Here is an 8,758-nt window from a genome sequence, read left to right on the forward strand (position 1 = left end):
TTCTGAATCACCTGGGATAGGCAGAGGTCGACTGGCGTTCTATCAACTACTACTGCCATACTTTAAAAAAAACTACTACCGCTAACTTTCTTATCAATCGAATCAGAACCACACTTGCTTAGAAGCTGTAAATCTGAAAAGAGCAAGAAGGTCACCTTTTCTTGGTGCCGGAGTTGTCCTGGCCAACGTCGTCCCTCCTGGGAGCATTCTGTTTTATGATTTTTTTACTTCTCATATTTACCTACTCATTTAATAATGCAGTGGATAATGTACTGAGCCGATCATGTGAGTTATATGGTAGTACATGACTTAAACGCTAAGAAGGCTCCTAGGAAGAATATGGAAACAATTGCAATCTAATGTCATGTAATCTACAACTACCTAATACTAGTATATCTCTAACGCCTCTCCCGCACTCTAAGCGGTAGTGACATCAACATCACTACTGTCGTGGGTTGATAACCCACAGTTGTAGCGGGAGCGTTGTGGACGTTTTCATGTCACAGATGCTTGGACTGTAGAGGAAGGTGAGGAGGTTCTCATGCGAGGTAATAGACCTTTCTGCCGATGTCGAGGTAGCAGAGAGCGGTTGGTGTTGCAACCTTGGTCGAGGTATCCGCGCAAGGCAATGTCGTAGTCGGATTTGCCGTTGTCGAATTAGCCGCTGATGCAAGGAAGTGTCATGGAGTCATGGGTGCAAGTGTGTGCCGATGACAAAGACGGCTAGTCTATCAGGGCAGTCATCGAGGAGGGTGTTGACACGGAAGGCGATCTTGTAATTGTAGACAAGGCGTCACACTGGGTTTGCCAAGTCCGGGGACTCGTTAGGGACGAAGGCACGTGGAGGTGTTACCGGCACCAAGCATACATAGTACGAGACTAGTACAAACTTCATACAATGTCAAAGGAACTAGCAGAGGAGGCTTGTTGGCGGGGAAGTTGTACAGGACAGAGACGAAGGTGCGGTAGGCGGAACCTGCGACAACCTCAAGTGGCGGTGCAGGTAAAACTGTATAAGCGCGGCAGCGGTACTCAAAGTGGACGAAAACGAACTCGGCAACATGACTAAGACCTTGCAGGGACATGGCGACCGCGGTGTGGTGGTAGACCTTGCAGGACGGCGAAGATGACCACGTGCAGCGATGCTACGACCCGAGGGGGCGGCCTAGCTACAAGGCCTGAGCCGATACAATGGCTGGAGGCCACCGGCGCATAAACGCTTTTGGAGGGGCGCTGGCAGCCCATAGCGAGGACCTTCGGCGGCGGCGCTACATCCCATAGGGGCGATGAAGAGGCAACCCAAAAGTTTGATCGGTGGTAGGCGCGTGTGCTTAGTGGCGAGGCCAAGACGAACTTGGCGGTTCGACCACTGCAGCGTGCCGAGGAAGGTGCGACAGTCGGCTGAGTGGTTGCCGCAGTTTGTCAAGTGCCGGGTCAACGCTGTGGTCGGAGGAGAGGCGCACGAGGACGGCGAGCGATGGGCGACTCAATCCGAATAAGGATTGGTCAACCAAAAGAAAAACAAAAAAAGACTGACGATGAGAAAAATACCGATTTACAGGTTGAAAAAGAAGACTCAAAAGGCAGCCGATCAACCGATCGATGAACGAACACTAATACGGATTGCGCGGCTCCGGAGTACATCATGAAGACCCGCTATCACGTTGTCTCTTAAGGTGAGGTTTGCGGCGTAAGGTTGAGTGGATTTGACGGTTCTGGTGATGGCTCCAAAGAAGAATGAAGCATTACAACTAGCATGAGTACAAAAGCAACGGTCAAGGAATCTCTCCTATATATATCTCTACTACTTAAAAAGAACGAACGTGTTCCCCCTTCTCCCCATATTTCGTCGTCCTTTTGGTCGTCCCTCCTTCCCAGAATATAACTCACGAAAACAGGGAAAGTCTCACGCTACCAATATAACTCACGAAAACAGGGAAAGTCTCCAGCAATTTGGTGGTCCTAACCTTCCCAGAATATAACTCACGTTCCAATCCATCACTTTGGTCGTTCAGGTATGTAACACCCTGGAATCACGCATTTAATCAACCTGGGCCACTTTAGGAATCATCAGCTCAGGAATCACGCTAATGGTAATCTCACAAATTACCTTCCCACAAATTACAGTGAACAAATAATTTAAATTAACTCGACCCATACATTATGCTATGGTAATTAAAACATTTCCCATAAACGCGTCGTAATTGCGAGAAGGAAGCAGTCATATAAAGGGTACACTGAACCATGGCTCGGGCTAGAGATCTCGTGTATCTGGAGTTCAACCTGTCCCTCCCGAGGCGGATCATATCATTGAGTCACAAGGCGGATCATCGGAGAAGTTTAGGGAGTTCAGGTATGTAACACCCTCTCCCCCTCTCGAATCAGGCAAGCTTTTTGCTGGATTACAATAAAAATTAAACTGCCTTAGCATTACCACGAGTATCAGAGATACATAGATTTTGCAATGGTAAAAACATCAGTAGAACAATACCCTACCATTTTGATTTCCCTTATTCAGAGAATGAAACTCCTCTGTTCTTTGTCATGTTCTTCAACTATGGATGATCTTTTTCCAACTCAGCATGTGTTATTGCTCCATCTTCCTAAAGCTCATCATGAGGCCCTTCTTCATGTACGGAGCAGTATTCAGTTTGGGCTACACCACCTGGAAATTAGGAAAGAGACTATCATCCCCAGATCCCGATTATGCGTTCCATATAAGTTAGGAAACATAATGCACACATTAACATTCGAAGGTCTTGGAAAAACATAATGCAATCACATTATTTAAGTAGATCTATCTCTTGTATTATAAGCATGTAAATTCCAATTATTTAAAAGGCAGTGGCAAAATATACTGAAGAGGGCAATCAGTTGGTTCTACAAAAAAATTCAGAAGCATATAATGAACAAGTAATAAATCCATCAATCAATGAGATATACCTCGAAGGGTCAAACCGCGGAATCAAGTAACCATGAGGACATTAGTGGTGCTGCCACAGGCTAATCATGTTGCTGCTTCGAATAACCGGCATCAACTGAGGAATGTGATAAAAAATCATTAATGATATATTTATCTGCGATATAAACTATTGTCGATGTGCTGGAGGTGAATAATAGTACCCAAGTGCCAAAAGATATATCCAAATAAACTGGTTCCAAGGACCAGTGAAGGATAATACAAATATCAGAGAAGGTACACCAAGAAAGACTAAAATTTGCCTTAATAAAAATACTGAATGTTGGGTATTTCACTGCCAAAACCACATCAACAAACTTCTTGTACGCGAAAAGCAAACTGTCCCAGGTGGATTGTCGTAGCAATATTGATGTGGGGGCAAGAAAAAGGATATATAATGCCATGAGGGGAGAAGCAACACACTATTTATCCATTCTCGTTGTCCTTTTGGTTTGAGGTCGTGTGAAGTGACAGAATTTCCGTCTTACCTCTTACATTTTTTCCATTCTTAGGTGTGACTACAGTTTTCTATCAAGTGTATCAACTATTTATGTTGCGTTTCAGATTTCCGCAGACTGAACAATATATAAAAAATTATCATTGTAGCTTCTGATTTCTAGCTAATGTCCAGCAATGCTTGTTAACATCTACTGCCCGTGTAAAAAAGACAGTATAATTAAGGATGGAGGGAACAAGAATTACCTGGGGCTAACCAAGAATTACCTGCAGCCCCTAAATTTGCAGTATTGCACACAGATGCACTGGCGGATCTTAGTAGGGGCTAAACCAGGCCATGGCCCGCCCTGGATTTTTTCCAAAAAAAATACTATACCAATCCATTGGTAGCCTAACAGTTAAAACCCAGTTAATCAGCTGCACACGCCCAGGTCGGTAGTACTGCAGCCACTAGGTTTGGAAATTCAGAGGCCCAAGCAGACATGGATTCAGGGAAAGGATTCGACCAACCGCTGCCGGTCGCCGTAATCTCACATCGTATGCCCAACTGTCCAAGGGTTGCGATGCAAGCACTAGCCCGAGGTCTAGGTGCCAGGCAGCGTCAGGTGCAGAATTAATCGAGCAGTTCACTTAAAATTTTCCTTTAATTGCGTCAAGACAAAGAACCAAAACCTGTATTTTATTTCTTTCCCAAATTCTTAGCTACTAATGGATTATTTGAAAAGAAAATCCCTAACTCTGAATTTCCCTGCACACCAGCAACATATTGTGCATTTGATAAATAAAATTTAGAAATCAGAACCCCCAATATTAGAGTTCGTTTGGCACCTAGGCACCCCACAGGCTCATATGTCCACAATCCCCAGGTGCACAATTAAAATCTAAAATTGCACTCCGGTAATACCAAATAAGGATATGCATTCCGCATTGTTTTTGTTGATTCCATTGATCATATCTACCTACTGAGAAAAGACCACATAACATTAGAATAATCTCAGTGAGCCCTTAGCCAATTCAATACCAAGTCGAAACTACATGCCAAGCTAATGCAGCAAGAAGCTTCTAATGGGATAAGAATGAGGTGATCCTAGCAATCCGCCTCAAACATACCTCCACGAGGAAGTAGTCCAAGTATGCACCAGAGATCAACACTCCGAACCCGCCTCGGCGATCCTGGTTGTTGGAGAACCCTTTGGCGGTAGCTGCACAATCCCTCCGCCGCGGGTATGAAGGTCGAGGAGGCCCAGGGCGGCAGCACCACAATCCCTCCGCCACGGGTATCAAGGTCGAGGAGGCCCAGGGCGGAAGAACCACAGTCCCTCCGTCGTCGTTGTCGAGCTCGAAGCGGTCCAAGGCGGCGCCGGTGCGCTGGGATGGCGGGAATTAGGAGGCAGTCCCGACGACAAACTTCTGGCACGTCTCGACGAAGTATTAACCTGCGCCATGATAAAAGCACTGTTAGTCATGTCCTATACAAAACACCGAGGCTTAGTCTCTTGAGCAACACAGCTGCAGAATACTTGTCAACTTATGGTCAATTTTGACATTTGAAAATAATTCACTTTCATTGAGCAATTGCATCTTTGGTATGAAAAACAATAATACATGTTAGTTGTGTCATCTTTGGTATGTAAATAAGAACTCCTGGAGCTACAGTTTACCAGTGATAACAATACTAAATAAAAACTCCTCAAGATACTTTTTCTTGAGATTTCGCAATAATTTGGATACTGTGGATCTGCAAAGCGGCCTCCATTCAGGATGTATTAAGGACTCATGACAGCAACGTAGGAAGTAGGTGATGTCTACTTTCAAGTATACATGCTTTACAAGTTTACATGTCTCAGTAGGTTAGTACAGTAGCTACAAATGAATATTAAGTAGGTGATGAACAATGCTTGAAATTAATTTTGACTTCCCTTTTTTATAGTGACTACAAATCAGTTTTAAGATGAACTATTAACATCAGGTCGCACCTGTAGCAAGAAGTGGTTGCAAATCAGTTTTAATTTCATATCTCTACTGCGATATGAATCTCTGCTGAAAATTAAAATTGCATGTATCAGTTTTGACCCACACCTGGTTGTGATTTCATTAATACCTTCATAAAAGCTGGCGGCGATGCTTCCGGTGGACCGGTTTAAGCAGCTCGACGTGGCGCGAAAGATCACCTCCAACGCGCTAGCTTCCCACGTTGCGCATCCCACATCGGGTGGCTGGAGACTGAGGCCACGGGATGCGCTCTCAGCTTGCCTAGCGCGATGACGCCATTGACCGCCTCAGTCGCGCCGACGACCAGAAAGTAGGTTTCCACTGCAATTGTGAAATAATAGCCTAATGATATACATACACCACCGCTTTATTTCTTTCCAAATCTAGATACATGTAGTTGCATACCATCTTAAGCACCATCCATACGTATCTTATGTGCTACTTCAAACTGGATCAGAAGATAGATAAGGAATGGCGGCACGAAACAACCCTATGAGATATGTTGTCTGTTAGTTTTACAGGGAGCTTTTTACTATCCTAAATTAAACTCCCACAAGATATCTTTTTGCACTGCTTTGTTCATCGTTACAGGATTAAAATCACAGGAAATGTTTTTTTAATAAAAATGCAGTGGTATTTATTTAATATCAGTAACTCGCATATTAGGGGCTTAATTAGTGTCCCTACTCCAGAGTTTAACTTAGGGTAATCAACCACGGTACGCAAAGATCAACATAGCAAGAACGGTTTTGAACAATATGGGTTCTTGGTTTACTTGTTCCTATAATTCCCCACTTCTCTGTGACCTTGTTTGCACTGGTTTGTACACATGTGAGAGTGGGTGTGTTGTTTACCATTGTTACAAGTACATATCCCATCTTCAAGAACTATAATCTTTCATTTGTTTCAGTGCTTTGAGTGTGTTCTAATTGTTGGACCAATTCATCATGATTTATGCTCACAAACCAGAATTCGATGAGAATTGGTATTTTTAAATCAAATTGTCCATAATGATTTAAAATCCCTATAAATGTTCAAAAGGTTTCTCTTGTTATCAGCTATGTTCCTATGTTTTGCAGACTCCACATAAGAAGCAAGCCGCTATAGATGTTCTTTGTCACTATTCACAATTTGCTATGGTGTGCATTGGTGAGGGAGTTTGCCCAACTGATCTCTGGTTGTGTCTTATGAAGGTATATTTCCTATCTTGTAACTAATGTGGTTTCTAACTGTTGCGCGTTTATTACCATCATTTTTAATGTCTGTCCTAAGCATGTGAGTACTTGGTCTTGTAATAATGTCTTCTTTGGGTGCCATTGAACCAATGTAGAAAATACATCTATGATTAAAAATGCTAGAATTTATGCCTTATAGCTATATGTGATTGGTATTGAACTTATGCTAGATAGAAACGACATAGCCAGTATCTAGACGAATAAGGAGATTTCTTACAAAATGGAGCATATTCCCCCAATTTGAAGATGGGGGCAGAGATACATTGGGGAATGCTTAAACTTGGCATGCGAATTTCCTTATTTCCTTAACAAAAAAGTTCACAATAAAGTCTCAAAATTTCCTAACAAAAAGCATATGTGCAGGAAATATTTGCGATCGCCTACCAAATACCAATCATGTGGCAATATAAACAGGAAATATTTGCGATCGCCTACCAAATACGAATCATGTACCAATATAAATAGGCATTACCTTGTATTCTCCACGCTGATCAATCTTCCCGAGCGGTATCAATCCAACATCACCACGATATCACGAATCATTATCGACAACAAGCTATGAATTGAGGCCAAACAACACCACCCGCGCTCCCTCGAATCCTTTTGGAACCCTGGGATCTTCAACGGCACCGCGCCAGCGGTGAGCCAGGGGCAGGGGAGGACCGGGCTGTCGCGAGGGAGCCGGCGGCCGGCGGCGGTGCGAGGGAGCCGGGGGGCGGGGATGCGCGAGCGAAGCTGGGGCGGGGGCCGCGCGAGGCAGCCGATGGCAGGGTCGCGCGAGGGAGCGGGGATCGGGGCCAGGCGAGCGAATCTGCGCCGGGCGGCCGCGCGAGGGACCCCGGACAGGAGAGCGCGAGGGAGCCGGGGAGCGGGGCCGCGCGCCCAAAGCTCGGGCCGGCGGCCGCGCGAGGGAGCCGGGGGCCAGGGGCGGACGAGCTAAGCGGGGGCCGGCGGCAGCACGAGCCAAGCCGGGGGGACGGCGGCGGTAGGCGAGTGAAATTGGGGGCTGACAGTGGAGTCTAGCCAATCGTGAGAAAAAGAGGATAGACGTTATTTTTTCAGCGAGTGGACGCCTGGACGGGGAAGTTGAGAGGTATCTCTGTGTTGTACGCTGGACCGTGGCGGCTGGGCGGAGGAACCCTAGGCTCGCCTTGCCTGTGTTCGTATGGGCAGTACGCGAGAGAAAGGGATATGGAGGCCGAGTCGCTCGGGTGGGTTAGAAGAAAATCTAACCGGCCAGTTTCCACTTGGGAATGACATGGTGGGTAAATACCTGGTTTTTCGTTGGACGCGAACGCAGTGAAATCTGGGGTCTGGCCTACTTCCAAATTGCACTACCAAAATCTGCTGATTTTCCAGAATCTCTCTCAGGCTGGTACCCCTTTGGTTCAGATTTTGGCTTTCAGGTAGTGAATCTGGCCCAGAAATCACAACCAAACACAGCCTAATCTTGGTATCTCCAGCTCAGTACCACTGCGTAGGTCATTTCTAATTTAATTCGCAAAAAAATATCACTTACAATTTTTGGTGGGTGCTCTTGGGCATGTGAGGAGCAAATATACTGCTAGAGATAGTGTGGCCGGATTTTTAAGTGTATTTTAATCGTGGAAGAGAATTGTATTTTTTTTCATTCCATATGCATGCTTGTATGACTTTATTTAAATTTTCTATTTCATATATGTTTTTATTTTTTAGATAATAGCCGGGATGGACACTTATATTGTTGATGCTCCGAAAGAATCCAACGAGATAGCCTCTGATGCGATATGCACGGTGGGTGGTATACTACGTTGCACTTTTTTATTTTTTCGCATGAACTATATATGTTAATGTGAGTATTGTTGTGCAGAATGTTTTTGAGCTCAAGAAGAATTTTTTGGTACGCTTGCTCAAGTACAGTAAAAATGAAGCGGAAGAAAATATTCCTAGCATTGTACCGTAGTATTTAAGGAGCATCGAGGTGTAGATTCTTTTAATGTATAAAAAGAAGTCGAGTGCTTATTTAATTTTTATAAACGATGTTAATTATTATAACGTTCTTTAAAGCAATGTAGTTGTATTATGACAATGATATCTTGTTATTGTGTTCGGTATTATCATGCCATAGCACATTATA

General features: G+C 44.5%; 1 long non-coding RNA gene across 6 annotated transcripts; it reads right to left on the reverse strand.

Moving 5' to 3' along the window:
- Nucleotides 1-2,020: 2,020 nt before the first annotated feature.
- On the reverse strand, nucleotides 2,021-7,296 carry LOC124707577. Of its 6 annotated transcripts, XR_007004921.1 has the most exons (7): nucleotides 7,115-7,296; nucleotides 5,813-5,897; nucleotides 5,517-5,728; nucleotides 4,526-4,851; nucleotides 2,944-3,038; nucleotides 2,497-2,665; nucleotides 2,021-2,397 (listed from the first exon to the last, which is right to left on the reverse strand). It is a non-coding gene; the product is annotated as an uncharacterized LOC124707577 (long non-coding RNA). The 6 variants fall into 6 exon arrangements; XR_007004918.1 differs by lacking the exon at nucleotides 5,813-5,897; XR_007004919.1 differs by having other exon boundaries at nucleotides 5,517-5,897.
- Between the last annotated feature and the right edge of the window lie 1,462 nt (nucleotides 7,297-8,758).

This window comes from Lolium rigidum, chromosome 4 (genome assembly GCF_022539505.1).
Source record: "Lolium rigidum isolate FL_2022 chromosome 4, APGP_CSIRO_Lrig_0.1, whole genome shotgun sequence".
Taxonomy (NCBI): Eukaryota; Viridiplantae; Streptophyta; class Magnoliopsida; order Poales; family Poaceae; genus Lolium; species Lolium rigidum.